Raw genomic sequence first — 20,800 nt, 5'->3', positions numbered from 1 at the left:
AGGCGGGACTATTCACCATCAAGGAGACGGAAAAGGTTCAGCATGGGTACTCAGATCCTAAATAACATTTGTCACGTGATGAAACCAGTAGGAAACGTTTATGCTGAAGAACTGAAATTCCCCCAGAAGAACTTTGTTTGTTAATTAACCTCTTCAGTTGACCCTCTACTTTTTTGAACATTTTGTTAAAAATCGCGCAACATTTCAGCGCCCTGCTACTCATGCCAGGAATATAGTACGTTCATATGGTTAGAATGTGTGGATAGGAAACCCTCGGACGTTTTTAAAACTGGTTAAATCACGTCTGTGGCTATTACATAACGTGCGTTACAAAACCAAGAAAACCTGATCAGAAAGTGGAAATAAATATTTGCGCCACTTCCAGCAATTGTTAACAGTGAGAATGTTAGATAAGACCGAGCATTCAACTCCCCAGCATCCCCATGTTGTCTAGAGTCTTGTGAATTGAATCATCTTTGATTCTTGGTTGAAATAAATAGGGGACGACCCTCCGGTCTCCGCCCAGATCATTCCGGAAGAGCTCTCTCCTGAAATTTTTTTCCAATGCGACAGCTAATGATTTCAACATCGCCTATGGATGATTTCAGAACGCTTATAACGTTTACTAATACCTTACTTAGCATTTAGGTATTTAAGTGTTTTGTGAAAGTTTATCATCTACTTTTTGAATTTTAAAAAATGACGTTACGTTGTGAAATCGCTTTTTTTGTCATTTAGGTACATATAACGATATCTTGGCTTTATATTGTCGATTTAATCGAAATAAAGACCCAATAGTGTTTATGGGACATCTAGGAGTGTCAACAAAGAAGATGGTGAAAGGTAATGACTGTTTTCTATTTTATTGTCATTTAGGTGAAATGCTAATTATTTTGTTTACGTCCCCTGCTGTGCTTTTCTGTTGTAGTTTTGGTGCATGCTATCAGATAATAGCTTCTCATGCTGGGAAAAGCATTTTAAAAATCTGACTTGTTGCCTGGATTTAGCAGTGTAAGCTTTAGCTTTGATACCCTGCATGTGTATTTTAATGAACTTTTGAGTTTTAACTAATACTATTAGCATTTAGCGTGCGCATTTGCATTCCAGGCTCTAGTTGGGCAAGCGTCCCAAGTATCAAGAGGTTACGTTCTCTGAACATTTAGAACATTCCCAACGTCAAACGAGTTTCTACGCTAGAACATTACCAAAATAGAAATGAAATGTAACCATGTTCTAACTTTTTAGGGGACGTTTTGTTGGGATCGAAAAACCAAGAAAATGTCTTTTTTGGTTGTCAAGTGCTGAGAATGTTCCAAAGCCTTTACTATCCTGCCATTTAGGTGGGAAGGTTTGTTGCAAAATAACCTAAGACAACCATTCTCTCACCAAGCTCTAAGAAACATCTGGGTCTCAGAACGTTATATGCTAGCTGGGAAACATCTGGTTCTCAGAACGTTATGTTAGCTAGGATCCCTTACTTTGTCATTTAGGTGGTAAGGTTAGCTGGGATCCTTACTTTGTCATTTAGGTGGTAAGGTTAGCTGGGATCCCTTACTTTGTCATTTAGGTGGTAAGGTTAGCTGGGATCCCTTACTTTGTCATTTAGGTGGTAAGGTTAGCTGGGATCCTTTACTTTGTCATTTAGGTGGTAAGGTTAGCTGGGATCCTTTACTTTGTCATTTAGGTGGTAAGGTTAGGCTGTTGACAGTTTGAGCCAATAAGACAGCCATTCTTTCAGTCTTTTCTTTATGTCCTCTTCAGTAAACATACTACTGTTCTGTCTGTCAAAGTTAAAGCATTTAGTTTTCTCTCTCCATAAAATCATTTGTTATCCTCTTACTGCTCTGGTCCCCAGAGGCGTAGAAAACCATCGCCATGTCTCGTCAGCAGTCTGTCTGCGAACGGCTTGCATTTAGCATGGCAGGTCACTCAAACACACACACACACACACACACACACACACACACACACACACACACACACACACACACACACACACACCCTGAAGGACTGAGGGTTTGACGCTCTGCAGGTCTGTCTATAATAACACTAGTAAACACAGAGACTGAGTGGAATGGAACATTCCCAATGTAGTGCACTACTTATGTAGTTCCCCATAGGACTCTGGTCAAAACTAGTGCACTATGTAGGGAATAGGGTGCCATAGGGCTCTGGTCTAAAGTAGTGCACTATATAGGGAATAGGGTGCCATAGGGCTCTGGTCTAAAGTAGTGCACTATATAGGGAATAGGGTGCCATAGGGCTCTGGTCTAAAGTAGTGCACTATATAGGGAATAGGGTGCCATAGGGCTCTGGTCTAAAGTAGTGCACTATATAGGGAATAGGGTGCCATACTGCTCTGGTCTAAAGTAGTGCACTATATAGGGAACAGGGTGCCATAGGGCTCTGGTCTAAACTAGTGCACTATATATAGGGAATAGGGTGCCATAGGCCTCTGGTCTAAAGTAGTGCACTATGTAGGGAATAGGGTGCCATTTTAGAGGCAGATAGAGTCATACCCAAACACACCCACTAACTCTCTCTCACACACACACACACACACACACACACACACACACACACACACACACACACACACACACACACACACACACACACATACACATACACATACACACACACACACACTGAGACAGGCTTTTAAAGGCACAGTCAGCAATATGACGTCATCGTACAAAGCGGGGAGTCTTCCTGGTTTTCAGACATCAACAACAACAACAACGACGACAGAATTCCAATCTGCCCAGACTATCGGTCCTGTACTGTACAGGACGTGTTCCATTCACCTCATACTACTGTTACTGTCCTGCATCTCACAAGACTGTATTAGCACGCTGAGCTAAACGCCCATATATTAGCTTTAAGAAGCTAACACACGTCTGCAGGTTTCAGGCAAGGTTACTCATCAACACAAGTGTGCTTTACTTAACACTGTTATCTCCATTAATATAGGGCACCAGGCAGACACTGTTATCTCCATTAATATAGGGCACCAGGCAGACACTGTTATCTCCATTAATATAGGGCACCAGGCAGACACTGTTATCTCCATTAATATAGGGCACCAGGCAGACACTGTTATCTCCATTAATATAGGGCACCAGGCAGACACTGTTATCTCCATTAATATAGGGCACCAGGCAGACACTGTTATCTCCATTAATATAGGGCACCTGGCAGACACTGTTATCTCCATTAATATAGGGCACCTGGCAGACACTGTTATCTCCATTAATATAGGGCACCTGGCAGACACTGTTATCTCCATTAATATAGGGCACCTGGCAGACACTGTTATCTCCATTAATATAGGGCACCTGGCAGACACTGTTATCTCCATTAATATAGGGCACCTGGCAGACACTGCTATCTCCATTAATATAGGGCACCTGGCAGACACTGTTATCTCCATTAATATACACCACCAGGCAGACACTGTTATCTCCATTAATATAGGGCACCAGGCAGACACTGTTATCTCCATTAATATAGGGCACCTGGCAGACACTGTTATCTCCATTAATATACACCACCAGGCAGACACTGTTATCTCCATTAATATAGGGCACCAGGCAGACACTGTTATCTCCATTAATATAGGGCACCTGGCAGACACTGTTATCTCCATTAATATAGGGCACCAGGCAGACACTGTTATCTCCATTAATATAGGGCACCTGGCAGACACTGTTATCTCCATTAATATACACCACCAGGCTGACACTATTAACTGTTATCTCCATTAATATAGGGCACCAGGCTGACACTATTAACTGTTATCTCCATTAATATAGGGCACCTGGCAGACACTGTTATCTCCATTAATATACACCACCAGGCAGACACTGTTATCTCCATTAATATAGGGCACCTGGCAGACACTGTTATCTCCATTAATATAGGGCACCTGGCAGACACTGTTATCTCCATTAATATAGGGCACCTGGCAGACACTGTTATCTCCATTAATATACACCACCAGGCAGACACTGTTATCTCCATTAATATAGGGCACCTGGCAGACACTGTTATCTCCATTAATATAGGGCACCTGGCAGACACTGTTATCTCCATTAATATAGGGCACCTGGCAGACACTGTTATCTCCATTAATATAGGACACCTGGCAGACACTGTTATCTCCATTAATATACACCACCAGGCAGACACTATTTATCTCCATTAATATAGGGCACCAGGCAGACACTGTTATCTCCATTAATATAGGGCACCAGGCAGACACTGTTATCTGTTATCTCCATTAATATAGGGCACCAGGCAGACACTATTAACTGTTATCTCCATTAATATAGGGCACCAGGCAGACACTGTTATCTCCATTAATATAGGGCACCAGGCAGACACTGTTATCTCCATTAATATAGGGCACCAGGCAGACACTGTTATCTCCATTAATATAGGGCACCAGGCAGACACTGTTATCTCCATTAATATAGGGCACCAGGCAGACACTGTTATCTCCATTAATATAGGGCACCAGGCTGACATCTCCATTAATATACACTGTTATCTCCATTAATATAGGGCACCAGGCAGACACTGTTATCTCCATTAATATACACCACCAGGCAGACACTGTTATCTCCATTAATATAGGGCACCTGGCAGACACTGTTATCTCCATTAATATACACCACCAGGCAGACACTGTTATCTCCATTAATATAGGGCACCTGGCAGACACTGTTATCTCCATTAATATACACCACCAGGCAGACACTGTTATCTCCATTAATATAGGGCACCAGGCAGACACTGTTATCTCCATTAATATACACCACCAGGCAGACACTGTTATCTCCATTAATATAGGGCACCAGGCAGACACTGTTATCTCCATTAATATAGGGCACCAGGCAGACACTGTTATCTCCATTAATATAGGGCACCTGGCAGACACTATTAACTGTTATCTCCATTAATATAGGGCACCTGGCAGACACTATTAACTGTTATCCCCATTAATATAGGGCACCTGGCAGACACTATTAACTGTTATCCCCATTAATATAGGGCACCTGGCAGACACTATTAACTGTTATCTCCATTAATATAGGGCACCAGGCAGACACTGTTATCTCCATTAATATAGGGCACCAGGCAGACACTGTTATCTCCATTAATATAGGGCACCAGGCAGACACTGTTATCTCCATTAATATAGGGCACCAGGCAGACACTGTTATCTCCATTAATATAGGGCACCAGGCAGACACTGTTATCTCCATTAATATAGGGCACCAGGCAGACACTGTTATCTCCATTAATATAGGGCACCAGGCAGACACTGTTATCTCCATTAATATACACCACCAGGCAGACACTGTTATCTCCATTAATATAGGGCACCAGGCAGACACTGTTATCTCCATTAATATAGGGCACCACCAGGCAGACACTGTTATCTCCATTAATATAGGGCACCAGGCAGACACTGTTATCTCCATTAATATAGGGCACCAGGCAGACACTGTTATCTCCATTAATATAGGGCACCAGGCAGACACTGTTATCTCCATTAATATAGGGCACCTGGCAGACACTGTTATCTCCATTAATATACCACCAGGCAGACACTGTTATCTCCATTAATATATAGGGCACCAGGCAGACACTGTTATCTCCATTAATATAGGGCACCAGGCAGACACTGTTATCTCCATTAATATAGGGCACCTGGCAGACACTGTTATCTCCATTAATATAGGGCACCAGGCAGACACTGTTATCTCCATTAATATAGGGCACCAGGCAGACACTGTTATCTCCATTAATATACACCACCAGGCAGACACTGTTATCTCCATTAATATAGGGCACCAGGCAGACACTGTTATCTCCATTAATATAGGGCACCAGGCAGACACTGTTATCTCCATTAATATAGGGCACCAGGCAGACACTGTTATCTCCATTAATATAGGGCACCTGGCAGACACTGTTATCTCCATTAATATACACCACCTGGCAGTTATCTCCATTAATATAGGGCACCAGGCAGACACTGTTATCTCCATTAATATAGGGCACCTGGCAGACACTGTTACACTGTTATCTCCATTAATATAGGGCACCAGGCAGACACTGTTATCTCCATTAATATAGGGCACCAGGCAGACACTGTTATCTCCATTAATATAGGGCACCAGGCAGACACTGTTATCTCCATTAATATAGGGCACCAGGCAGACACTGTTATCTCCATTAATATAGGGCACCAGGCAGACACTGTTATCTCCATTAATATAGGGCACCAGGCAGACACTGTTATCTCCATTAATATAGGGCACCAGGCAGACACTGTTATCTCCATTAATATAGGGCACCAGGCAGACACTGTTATCTCCATTAATATAGGGCACCAGGCAGACACTGTTATCTCCATTAATATAGGGCACCAGGCAGACACTGTTATCTCCATTAATATAGGGCACCTGGCAGACACTGTTATCTCCATTAATATAGGGCACCAGGCAGACACTGTTATCTCCATTAATATAGGGCACCAGGCAGACACTGTTATCTCCATTAATATAGGGCACCAGGCAGACACTGTTATCTCCATTAATATAGGGCACCAGGCAGACACTGTTATCTCCATTAATATAGGGCACCAGGCAGACACTGTTATCTCCATTAATATAGGGCACCAGGCAGACACTGTTATCTCCATTAATATAGGGCACCAGGCAGACACTGTTATCTCCATTAATATAGGGCACCAGGCAGACACTGTTATCTCCATTAATATAGGGCACCAGGCAGACACTGTTATCTCCATTAATATACACCACCAGGCAGACACTGTTATCTCCATTAATATAGGGCACCAGGCAGACACTGTTATCTCCATTAATATAGGGCACCAGGCAGACACTGTTATCTCCATTAATATAGGGCACCTGGCAGACACTGTTATCTCCATTAATATACACCACCAGGCAGACACTGTTATCTCCATTAATATAGGGCACCAGGCAGACACTGTTATCTCCATTAATATAGGGCACCAGGCAGACACTGTTATCTCCATTAATATAGGGCACCAGGCAGACACTGTTATCTCCATTAATATAGGGCACCAGGCAGACACTGTTATCTCCATTAATATAGGGCACCTGGCAGACACTGTTATCTCCATTAATATAGGCACCAGGCAGACACTGTTATCTCCATTAATATAGGGCACCAGGCAGACACTGTTATCTCCATTAATATAGGGCACCAGGCAGACACTGTTATCTCCATTAATATAGGGCACCAGGCAGACACTGTTATCTCCATTAATATAGGGCACCTGGCAGACACTGTTATCTCCATTAATATAGGGCACCTGGCAGACACTGTTATCTCCATTAATATAGGGCACCAGGCAGACACTGTTATCTCCATTAATATAGGGCACCAGGCAGACACTGTTATCTCCATTAATATAGGGCACCAGGCAGACACTGTTATCTCCATTAATATAGGGCACCAGGCTGACACTGTTATCTCCATTAATATAGGGCACCAGGCAGACACTGTTATCTCCATTAATATACACCACCAGGCAGACACTGTTATCTCCATTAATATAGGGCACCTGGCAGACACTGTTATCTCCATTAATATAGGGCACCAGGCAGACACTGTTATCTCCATTAATATACACCACCAGGCAGACACTGTTATCTCCATTAATATAGGGCACCAGGCAGACACTGTTATCTCCATTAATATAGGGCACCAGGCAGACACTGTTATCTCCATTAATATAGGGCACCTGGCAGACACTGTTATCTCCATTAATATAGGGCACCAGGCAGACACTGTTATCTCAATTAGACTTACAGTGCGGTGAGTTCAGACACTGTTATCTCCATTAATATAGGGCACCTTGGCGACACTGTTATCTCCATTAATTAGGGCACCTGGCAGACACTGTTATCTCCATTAAATATAGTGGCACCAGGCGAACTGAAACTGTTATCTCCATTAATATAGTTTCCTCACCAGGCAGACACTTTTATCTCCATTAATATAGGGCACCAGGCAGACACTGTTATCTCCATTAATATAGGGCACCAGGCAGACACTGTTATCTCCATTAATATAGGGCACCTGGCAGACACTGTTATCTCCATTAATACTTAGGGCACCAGGCAGACACTGTTATCTCCATTAATATAGGGCACCAGGCAGACACTGTTATCTCCATTAATATAGGGCACCACTTGAATCAGACCTGAATCTCCATTAATCTAGGAAACCTACTTGAAACCTACTTGTTATCTCCATTAATATAGGGCACCAGGCAGACACTGTTATCTCCATTAATATAGGGAATCCACCAGGCAGACACTGTTATCTCCATTAATGTTAGGGCACCAGGCACTTGAAAAACAAACAGAGGAAGTTTGACACCACACAGACACTGTTATCTCCATTAATATAGGGCACCTGGCAGACACTGTTATCTCCATTAATATACACCACCAGGCAGACACTGTTATCTCCATTAATATAGGGCACCAGGCAGACACTGTTATCTCCATTAATATAGGGTGTTTAGGCATACACTGATTCCAATCTCCATTCTTATAGGGTCACTCAGGCAGACACTGTTATCTCCATTAATGGATCCTGGGCACCAGTGCCTGACACTGTTATCTCCATTAATATAGGGCACCAGGCAGACACTGCCTCAGCTCAAACAGACTTACAGTGCGGTGAGTTCTTATACGATGCCCCTGCGGAAATAGAACTGGTGACCTTGGCGGTGTTTACGTAAGCATTAACACCGCAGCACATTGACCAATTAAAGATTAGTGTCCAGCAGGGCCTAAACAGATTGCATCTCATCTGCCTGTGGCATCATCGTTTCCTCATTAGCCGAGCCAGACATTTTATTGTCTCTGGTCTCTGGACCTGCGTTACTTTGGCAGTAACATGTTTGAACATTGACTGTGGAATGAAAAAATGTTAATATATATCATAATATGTTAAGAAAAGCAGTCATTAATCCCAGTGATAAAACACATTTCTCCTTCAGTCATCTACCACTGTTATTACACTTCCCGTGTTTATTTCTTCAGTCAGTAAATGTTATTTCTTGAAATCTACTTAAACCTCACTTGAACATGTTACTTGAATCCTAGTTGTAAAGCTACTTGAAATCTACTTGAAACCTACTTGATTTCTACTTGAAACCTACTTGAATCATAACCTGTTAATTCTACTCCAGTCAGAAATGTTATTTCTTCAAACAGTACTTGATTTCTCCTTGAATCATACCTGAATGCTACTTGAAAGCTATTTCTTGAAATCGTAACTTGAATTCTCCTCAGTCAGTAAATGTTACTTGAATCTTACCTGAATGATGCTTGATTTCTCCTCAGTCTTGAAATCTACCTGAATGTTACTTGAATCCTACTTGAATTATACTTGAATTCTCCTGAAAAACAAACAGAGGAAGTTTGACACAGACAACCAGTTGGATTGAAGTGTTGTACATCCAGTCAGTAGGAGAGCTCTCGACTGGCCTGTCTGTCTGTCCCTCCCCAGGCCACTCCACCTCCAATCCCAGGTATAATCTATATTGTATATGTATGTATGTTTTATGTATAATTGATGTCCAATCTTTGTTTCTTCCCTAGGCCCGTATTTCTTCCAGTCCTCGGCTTATTTGACTCAAAGAGCCTGTCTCCTGGATCCTGGTGCTCACGGTGCCTGCCTCGGGGCCCATTCCCTCAGTCAGACACCCAGATTTCGCCTCAGCTCAGACCCCGGATCCCTAACCTCCGGGTCCCTTGGTCTGCACCCATCCATGCCCCTGCTGTACCCAGCTGTAACACGGCTGTAACGGAGGAGACAACGGGAGTGTTATTTCGCCTCAGGAAGTGCCCTCCATTTCTCCTCAAGAAGAGATTTCTCCCTCCTTTACCTCCTAAACCAGTTATTTCTCCTCAAGGTAACATGTCAGTCTTACCAGTCATCAACTATAAAATCTTCCACTTAACAATGAGAAACCCGAAGTAGGACAATCTCCTCAGACAGTAACGTTATTTCTCTGTACCTGTCGTTATTTCTGTAGTGTAAATGTTATTTCTTCACGAAGATGACCAACACCTGTATGTCGTGTTATTTCTCCTCAGTCAGTAACATGTTATTTCTCCTCAGTCAGTAACATGTTATTTCTCCTCAGTCAGTAACATGTCGTGTTATTTCTCCTCAGTCATTAACATGTTATTTCTCCTCAGTCAGTAACATGTTATTTCTCCTCAGTCAGTAACATGTTATTTCTCCTCAGTCAGTAACATGTTATTTCTCCTCAGTCAGTAACATGTTATTTCTCCTCAGTCATTAACATGTTATTTCTCCTCAGTCAGTAACATGTTATTTCTCCTCAGTCATTAACATGTTATTTCTCCTCAGTCAGTAACATGTTATTTCTCCTCAGTCAGTAACATGTTATTTCTCCTCAGTCAGTAACATGTTATTTATTTCTCCTCAGTCAGTAACATGTTATTTCTCCTCAGTCATTAACATGTTATTTCTCCTCAGTCAGTAACATGTTATTTCTCCTCAGTCAGTAATGTGTTATTTCTCCTCAGTCAGTAACATGTCGTGTTATTTCTCCTCAGTCATTAACATGTTATTTCTCCTCAGTCAGTCACCTGCACATGTTATTTCTCCTCAGTCACCTCCCCCAACATGTTATTTCTCCTCAGTCAGAGGAGGACCCTAACACGCTCCTGTTATTTCTCCTCAGTCAGTAATGATGTTAAATTTCTCCTCAGTCAGTAACAGACAGACAGTTATTTCTCCTCAGTCAGTAACATGTTAAGACTCAGACAGTCAGTAACAGTAAAGACAGACAGTTATTTCTCCTCAGTCAGTAACAGACGTAGTAAAGTCAGACAGTTATTTCTCCTCAGTCATTAACATGACAGACAGTTATTTCTCCTCAGTCAGTAACATGACGACAGTTATTTCTCCAGTCAGTCATTAACACAGTAACAGTTATTTCTCCTCAGTGACCCAGACAGACAAAGCCTCCTCACCTGCAGCAGAGTGCTGGTGCTCCTAAAGGCCCTGACAGACCCAGACAGACAGACCGAAAGACAAGCCAGACTCCCACGAGTGGCCCTCTCCTCAGTCCAGTAACAGACAGATTTCTCCCTCCCCCCACCCTGACAGAGACCAGACTGCCTGCAGACAGAGACCCAGAGGGGGAGGACAGACAGACAGACAGACAGACAGAGACAGACAGACAGACAGACAGACTCAGACCAGAGACAGACGACAGACGACAGACAGACAGACGCAGTAAAGACCTCCCCACAGACGCCTGTGACAGACAGACAGACTCCCTCATTGAGAAGTTTGAGAGGTAAGATAGATCGATAGAGTATAAATATAAACAGACAGACTGCAAAGACAGACAGACAGACAGTAAGAGACAGTAAAGACAGACAGACAGACAGACAGACAGACAGACAGACAGACAAAGACAGAGACAGACAGAGCAGACAGAAGACAGACAGACAGACAGACAGAGACAGACAGACTGGTAAAGACAGACAGACAGACAGACAGACAGAGAGAGACAGACAGACAGACAGACAGACAGACAGACAGACAGACAGACAGACAGACAGACAGACAGACAGACAGACAGACAGACAGACAGACAGACAGACAGACAGACAGACAGACAGACAGACAGTTGAAGTTGGAAGTTAAAGTCATTAAAAGTCATTTTTCAACCACTCCATATACATTTCTTGTTAACAAACTATAGTTTTGGCCAAGTCGGTTAGGACATCTACTTTGTGCATGACACAGGTCGTTTTTCCAACAATTGTTTACGGACAGATTATTTGTCTTATAATTCACTGTATCACAATTCCAGTGGGTCAGAAGTTTACATACACTAAGTTGACTGTGCCTTTAAACAGCTTGGAAAATTCCCAAAAATATGTCATGGCTTTAGAAGCTTCTGACAGGCTAATTGACATAATTTGAGTCAATTGGAGGTGTACCTGTGGATGTATTTCAAGGCCTACCTTCAAACTTGGTGCCTCTTTGCTTGACATCATGGGAAAATCAAAGGAAATCTGCCAAGACCTCAAAAAATACATTGTAGACCTCCACAAGTCTGGTTCATCCTTGGGAGCAATTTCCAAACGCCTGAAGGTATCACATTCATCTATAAACAATAGTACGCAAGTATAAACACCATGGGACCATGCAGCGGTCATACCGCTCAGGAAGGAGACGCGTTCTGTCTCCTAGAGATGAAAAAAATATTACTGTTTGGCCATAATGACCATCGTTATGTTTGGAGGAAAAAGGGGGAGGCTTGCAAGCCGAAGAACACCATCCCCAACTGTGAAGCACGGGGATGACAGCATCATGTTGTGGGGGTGCTTTGCTTCAGGAGGGACTGGTGCACTTTCACAATATAGATGGCTTCATGGGGAAGGAAAATTATGCGGGTATATTGAAGCAACATCTCAAGACATCAGTTAGGAAATTAAATCTTGGTCACAAATGGGTCTTCCAAATGGACGATGACCCCAAGCATACTTCCAAAGTTGTGGAAAAATGGCTTAAGGACAACAAAGTCAAGGTATTGGAGTGGCCATCACAGAGCTATGACCTCAATCTCATTGAAAATTTGTGGGCAGAACTGAAAAAGCGTGTGCGAGCAAGGAGGCCTACAAACCCGACTCAGTTACATCAGCTCTGTCAGGAGGAATGGGACAAAATTCACCCAACTTATTGTGGGAAGCTTGTGGAAGGCTTCTCGAAACGTTTGACCCAAGTTAAACCATTTAAATTTATACTTGTTGAGTGTATGTAAACTTCTGACCGACTGGGGATGTGATGAAAGAAATTAAACTGAAATATATCATTCTCTCTACTATTATCCATTTCACATTCATAAAATAAAGGGGTGATAATAATAATAATTTTGCACGCCCAATTTTTCAGTTTTTGATTTGTTAAAAAAGTTTGAAATATCCAATAAATGTCGTTCCACTTCATGATTGTGTCCCACTTGTTGTTGATTCTTCACAAAAAAATACAGTTTTATATCTTTATGTTTGAAGCCTGAAATGTGGCAAAAGGTCGCAAAGTTCAAGGGGGCCGAATACTTTCGCAAGGCACTGTATATGATAGATAGATAGATCGATGTAACATTCTACTGTCTTATCTGTGTTCACTCTACAGGGAGCAGATCATTGTGGTGCCTGATATCATGGGTGGGGGTCTCTGCAACCCCAGGGTCCCTGAGACAGGACCAGGTGGGGGCCCCTTCTCTCCCCCAGTCTCAGAGCTCACTCTCTCTGGCTGTCTCCACGTGGCCTGCCCTCCTGGTTCCTCTCGAGAGCTGGATGACCTACCTCAGGGGCTGGCTGTGTTGGCTGGTGTGGTGCTGGGAGAGAAAGCAGGAGAGACAGACAACATGAAGGAGGATAACAGTAAAGAACTAGGAGCGTTGTGCTCTGCCTCTGACAAGCGCCTGTCCATGGAGTCCGGTTATAGCGCCTCAGAGAAACTCACAGACGCCGTGGAGATAAGGGGGCAGGCGGAGCCAGAAAGCCAATCAGGGATCCCCTCTGACAACTTGTCCCTCCTCCAGCCGCAAGCGGACGGCAAACTGGCCAATCGAGACTCTGGCATCGACAGCATCAGCTCTCCGTCCCACAGCGAGGAGCTGTGTTTCGCCGGCGACGAGGACCGGGTCATCTACCCATGTAGTCCCGCCCTCACGCTGCCACGCCTCTCTAGCTCCTCCTCCTGCAGCTATGCGGAGGGCCCGGGGGGAGAGGGGGCGTCGGCTGAGGGTGGGGGGGATTCGGAGGGGGACAGTGACTTGGAGGAGGGAAGCGGGGATGAGACCATTGAGCTCATCAACCCCATGATGGATCTCCAACCTTTGGCACTGGTCCTCCCTAAAACAGACAGACAGGACTCTACAGAGGTGGGCCTGACTGTTTTTTAAAACATGAATGTGTGTATTTGTGTGTGTGTGTGTGTTAGTGAGTGTGTATGTGTGTGTTTGTGTGTGTGTGTTAGTGAGTGTGTATGTGTGTGTTTGTGTGTTTGTGTGTGTGTGTTTGTGTGTGTGCGTTTTGTGTGTGTGTGTGTGTGTATGTGCGAGTGTTTGTGTTTGTGTGTGTGTGTGTGTGTGTTTGTGTGTGTGTATGTGTGAGTGTGTGTGTGTTTGTGGGTGTATCGTTTGTGTGTGAGTGTGTGTGTGTATTTGTGTGTGTCTCTCCATCTCTCTCTATCAAGCCAATTCAACGAGGCTTTATTGGGAAAAATGTTTACAAAGTAAGTTAAATAAACAAAAAACAAAAAAGTGAGAAGACAACAACAACAACAACAACAACAACAACAACAACAACAACAACAACATAAACCCCCCCCCCCCCCCCCCCCACAAAAAAAAACTATTGGATTTTAACAGTAAATGTCACAAAGATAAAGACATTTCAAGTGTTATATTACCAATGTTCAAATAGTAGTAGAACGACTGTTAGGGGAAGATAAATTAACAGATGAACAATGTTGGTATTGGTTGCCCTGTTCTCATGGCAACGGGTCACACATCTTTCAGATGTGACTTTACACAGCAGTAACGGATATGGGAGTTTATCAAGTGTTTGATTTGTTTTCTAGTTCTTTGTGGATCTGTGTAATCTGAGGGAAATATGTGCCTCTAATATGGTCATATATTTGGGTAGGCGGTTAGGAAGTGCAGCTCAGTTTCCACCTCATTTTGTTGGCAGTGTTGCACATAGCCGGTCTTCTCTTGAGAGCCATTGTCTGCCTACGGCGGCCTTTCTCAATAGCAAGGCTATGCTCACTGAGTCTGTACATAGTCAAAGCTTTCCTTAAGTTTGGGTCAGTCACAGTGGTCAGGTGTTCTGCCACTGTGTTCTCTCTGTTTAGGGTCAGTCACAGTGGTCAGGTATTCTGCCACTGTGTACTCTCTGTTTAGGGTCAGTCACAGTGGTCAGGTATTCTGCCACTGTGTTCTCTCTGTTTAGGGTCAGTCACAGTGGTCAGGTATTCTGCCACTGTGTACTCTCTGTTTAGGGTCAGTCACAGTGGTCAGGTATTCTGCCACTGTGTACTCTCTGTTTAGGGTCAGTCACAGTGGTCAGGTATTCTGCCACTGTGTCCTCTCTGTTTAGGGTCAGTCACAGTGGTCAGGTATTCTGCCACTGTGTTCTCTCTGTTTAGGGTCAGTCACAGTGGTCAGGTATTCTACCACTGTGTACTCTCTGTTTAGGGTCAGTCACAGTGGTCAGGTATTCTGCCACTGTGTACTCTCTGTTTAGGGTCAGTCACAGTGGTCAGGTATTCTACCACTGTGTTCTCTCTGTTTAGGGTCAGTCACAGTGGTCAGGTATTCTACCACTGTGTTCTCTCTGTTTAGGGTCAGTCACAGTGGTCAGGTATTCTGCCACTGTGTCCTCTCTGTTTAGGGTCAGTCACAGTGGTCAGGTATTCTGCCACTGTGTATTCTCTGTTTAGGGTCAGTCACAGTGGTCAGGTATTCTGCCACTGTGTTCTCTCTGTTTAGGGCCAAATAGCATTTTAGTTCTAATTCTTTCTCAATAGCAAGGCTATGCTCACAGAGTCTGTCACATTGGTCAGGTATTCTGCCGCTGTGTTCTCTCTGTTTAGGGACAAATAGCATTTTAGTTTGCTCTGTTTTGTTTGTTTGTTATTTCTTTCCAATATGTCAAGTATTTATCTAATTGGTTTCTAATAATTTGGTTGGGTTTAAATGTTTTTCCGTCCTGGGGCTCTGTTGGGGTTTGTGTTTGTGAACAGAGGCCCAGCACCAGCTTGCTTAGGGGACTCTTCTCTTGGTTCATCTCTCTGTAGGTGATGGCTTTGTGATGGAATGTGTGGGCATCGCTTCATTTTAGATGGTTGTAGAAATGAACAGCTCTTGTCTGGATTTTGATAATTAATAAATAAATTGTTCTAATTGTATTATTTGCGTTTTTGCGTTGTGGCACTAAGTATATTTATGGGTGTTTCGTCCCAAATTTTGTGATTTTTTTGACCTCAGACCTCACAACCGTAGAGGACAATGGGTTCTATAACTGATTGAAGTAGTTTTTTGCCTGATCCTAATGTCGAGTTTTATGTTCCTTTTAAAGCATAGAAGTTCCTTCTTGCCTTGTCTCTTAGAGCGTTCACAGGAAGTTACCTGTGGTGTTTTATGTTTAGGCCCGAGGTAGGTGTAATTCTTTGTGTGCTCTAGGACAACGGTGTCTAGACGGAATTTGTATTTGTTGTCATGGCTACTGGACCTTTTTTGGAACACCATTATTTTTGTCTTTCTGAAATTTACTGTCAGGGCCCAGGTCTGTCAGGGCCCAGGTCTGTCAGAATCTGTGCAGAAGATCTAGGTGCTGCTGTAGACCCTCCTTGGTTGGTGACAGAAGCACCAGATCATCGGCAAACAGTAGACATTTGACTTAAGATTCTTTCTCTCTCTCTCTCTCTCTCTCTCTCCGACCAATCCCAGCTGTCGGTGCAGCAGCGTGTGTTCAACATTGCCAATGAGCTGCTCCACACAGAGAAGGCCTACGTGTCTCGGCTGTACCTCCTGGACCAGGTGTTCTGCTCCTCCCTCCTTGAGGAGGCGCGCTCCCGCTCCTCCTTCCCTCTAGACGTGGTCATGGGTATCTTCTCCAACATCTGCTCTATATACTGTTTCCACCAGCAGTTCCTGCTCCCCGCCCTGGAGAAACGCATGGCAGAGTGGTGAGTTAAACCCTGACCCCAGTCCCTAACCCTGACCCAGGGTCTACCTCTAACCCTAGACTAAACCTAACCCTGCTCCCCGCCCTGGAGAAACGCATAGAGTGTTTAATTAAACCCTGACCCAGGGCCTACCTCCAACCCTAGACTAACCCTGACCCAGGGCCTACCTCTACCTCTAACCCTACACTAACCCTGACCCAGGGCCTACCTCTAACCCTACACTAACCCTGACCCAGGGCCTACCTCTAACCCTAGACTAACCCTGACCCCAGTCCCTAACCCTGACCCAGGGCCTACCTCTAACTCTAGACTAACCCTGACCCAGGGCCTACCTCTAACCCTAGACTAACCCTGACCCAGGGCCTACCTCTAACCCTAGACTAACCCTGACCCAGGGCCTACCTCTAACCCTAGACTAACCCTGACCCCAGTCCCTAACCCTGACCCAGGGCCTACCTCTAACCCTAGACTAACCCTGACCCAGGGCCTACCTCTAACCCTACACTAACCCTGACCCAGGGCCTACCTCTAACCCTAGACTAACCCTGACCCAGGGCCTACCTCTAACCCTACACTAACCCTGACCCAGGACCTACCTCTAACCCTACACTAACCCTGACCCAGGGCCTACCTCTAACCCTAGACTAACCCTGACCCAGGGCCTACCTCTAACCCTAGACTAACCCTAACCCTGACCCAGGGCCTACCTCTAACCCTACACTAACCCTGACCCAGGGCCTACCTCTAACCCTACACTAACCCTGACCCAGGGCTTACCTCTAACCCTACACTAACCCTGACCCAGGGCCTACCTCTAACCCTAGACTAACCCTGACCCAGGGCCTACCTCTAACCCTAGACTAACCCTGACCCAGGGCCTACCTCTACCCCTAAACTAACCCTGACCCCAGTCCCTAACCCTGACCCAGGGTCTACCTCTAACCCTAGACTAACCCTGACCCAGGGCCGACCTCTAACCCTAGACTAACCCTGACCCAGGGCCTACCTCTAACCCTACACTAACCCTGACCCAGGGCCTACCTCTAACCCTGACCCAGGGCCTACCTCTAACCCTAGACTAACCCTGACCCAGGGCCGACCTCTAACCCTAGACTAACCCTGACCCAGGGCCTACCTCTAACCCTAGACTAACCCTGACCCAGGGCCTACCTCTAACCCTAGACTAACCCTGACCCAGGGCCTACCTCTAACCCTAGACTAACCCTGACCCAGGGCCTACCTCTAACCCTAACCCTGACCCCTAAACCCTAGACCCTGACCCAGGGCCTACCTCTAACCCTAGACTAACCCTGACCCAGGGCCTACCTCTAACCCTAGACTAACCCTGACCCAGGGCCTACCTCTAACCCTAGACTAACCCTAACCCTAGACTAACCCTAACCCTGACCCAGGGTCTACCTCTAACCCTAGACTAACCCTGACCCAGGGCCTACCTCTAACCCTAGACTAACCCTGACCCAGGGCCTACCTCTAACCCTAGACTAACCCTAACCCTAGACTAACCCTGACCCCAGTCCCTAACCCTGACCCAGGGCCTACCTCTAACCCTAGACTAACCCTGACCCAGGGCCTACCTCTAACCCTAGACTAACCCTGACCCAGGGCCGACCTCTAACCCTAGACTAACCCTGACCCAGGACCTACCTCTAACCCTACACTAACCCTGACCCAGGACCTACCTCTAACCCTAGACTAACCCTGACCCAGGGCCGACCTCTAACCCTACACTAACCCTGACCCAGGGCCTACCTCTAACCCTAGACTAACCCTGACCCAGGGCCTACCTCTAACCCTAGACTAACCCTGACCCAGGGCCTACCTCTAACCCTACACTAACCCTGACCCAGGGCCTACCTCTAACCCTAGACTAACCCTGACCCAGGGCCGACCTCTAACCCTAGACTAACCCTGACCCAGGGCCTACCTCTAACCCTAGACTAACCCTGACCCAGGGCCTACCTCTAACCCTAGACTAACCCTGACCCAGGGCCTACCTCTAACCCTACACTAACCCTGACCCCAGTCCCTAACCCTGACCCAGGGCCTACCTCTAACCCTACACTAACCCTGACCCAGGGCCGACCTCTAACCCTACACTAACCCTGACCCAGGGCCTACCTCTACCTCTAACCCTAGACTAACCCTGACCCAGGGCCGACCTCTAACCCTACACTAACCCTGACCCAGGGCCGACCTCTAACCCTACACTAACCCTGATCCAGGGCCGACCTCTAACCCTACACTAACCCTGACCCAGGGCCGACCTCTAACCCTAGACTAACCCTGACCCAGGGCCGACCTCTAACCCTAGACTAACCCTGACCCAGGGCCGACCTCTAACCCTACACTAACCCTAACCCTGCTCCCCGCCCTGGAGAAACGCATGACAGAATGGTGAGATAAAACCCTGACACTAAAGCCTTGCCCTAACCTGGCGAGAGAGACTAGGTCATATATACTCCTGATTGGTTAACCGGTGAGAGAGACTAGATTATATATACCTCTGATTGGTTAACAGGTTAGAGAGACTAGGTTATATTTACTCCTGATTGATTAACCAGTGAGATATACTAGGTTATATTTACCCCTGATTGATTAACCAGTGAGATATACTAGGTTATATATACCCCTGATTGGTTTAGGATCCACTCATTTATTGTGGAGCACATAACCACACAAATAACCAACAACTGTGAAAAACAAGAATTGATATTAAACTGTGTTTTTGTTTCAAACACTTGAGTTTTCAAGGTCCATGTCCTGACAGTCTTTTTCTTGACCTGAAGAGAATGTTCCCACATTCCAGGAGTTCCAGTGGGCGGAGAGAGAGTTCTCACAGTTATAATTCTCCCAGCAGCTTTCCCTGTCTCTGACCATAACCCTGGTTCTGACCTGTCTCTTCCTGCCTCTCTCTCTCTCTCTCTCTCTCTCTCTCTCTCTCTTTCACTCTCCCTCCTTTCTCTCTCTCTCTCTCTCTCTCTCTCTCTCTCTCTCTCTCTCTCTCTCTCTCTCTCTCTCTCTCTCTCTCTCTCTCTCTCTCTCTTTCACTCTCCCTCCTTTCTCTCTCACGTTCTCTCTCTCTCTCTCCCCCCCTCTCTCTCTCTCTCTCTTTCACTCTCCCTCCTCTCTCTCTCTTTCTCTCTCCCTCTCTCTTTCACTCTCTCTCCCCTCTTTCTCTCTCTCTCTCTCTCTTGCTCTTTCTCGCCCCCAGCTCTCCCAACTTTCACACACCACTCTCACACACACACACACACACCACTTTCTCCACACTCACACACTCACACACACACACCACACACACACACCACACACACACACACACACACACACACACACACACACACACACACACACTGCAAAAATAGCACTGTAGTAAACACCACACTACAGTCCACTACAGCATTTAATTTGCATATACCCCGCCCATTCCCCTCCCCATATCCCAATATATAACCCCCATAAGTGAGAAACCTACATGCCAAAGTATATACCATATGGTGCAACCATACAGGTTATGGCAAAGAACAGAAACTCTGAACTATCTGTTCAGACCCCATTCCTACCTACCTACCTGTATAGAGGTTATGGGAAATGTGGTCTTTTAGTGTTTCTCCAGTAGGTTTCCTCAAAGAGAAAGCCTCCACTTTATGTCAAATATAGTAAAACAAAGACACCATAGTTAAACTACAGTAATGTCTGCAAAAACATCACAGTAAATACTACAGTATTGTACAATCTTCAAAAACACTACATTAAATACTATAGTATATACTGCATTAAACACTACATTAAATACTATAGTATATACTGCATTAAACACTACATTAAATGCTATAGTATATACTGCATTTTTCTTTTACTGCAGTATTTATACTATCGTTAACTGTAAATACTACAGTATAGTACAGTATGCAAAAACACTACATTAAATACTACAGTATTTATACCATAG

The 20,800-nt window shown here is 44.9% G+C and overlaps 1 pseudogene; it reads left to right on the top strand.

Moving 5' to 3' along the window:
- The first annotated feature begins 13,269 nt into the window (after positions 1-13,269).
- LOC135562785 (FYVE, RhoGEF and PH domain-containing protein 1-like) overlaps positions 13,270-20,800 on the top strand; it is an 81,826-nt pseudogene continuing 74,295 nt past the window's right edge.

This window comes from Oncorhynchus nerka, linkage group LG20, assembly GCF_034236695.1.
Source record: "Oncorhynchus nerka isolate Pitt River linkage group LG20, Oner_Uvic_2.0, whole genome shotgun sequence".
In the NCBI taxonomy this organism is placed as follows: domain Eukaryota; kingdom Metazoa; phylum Chordata; class Actinopteri; order Salmoniformes; family Salmonidae; genus Oncorhynchus; species Oncorhynchus nerka.
This window is presented reverse-complemented; position numbering and strand designations above follow the sequence as displayed.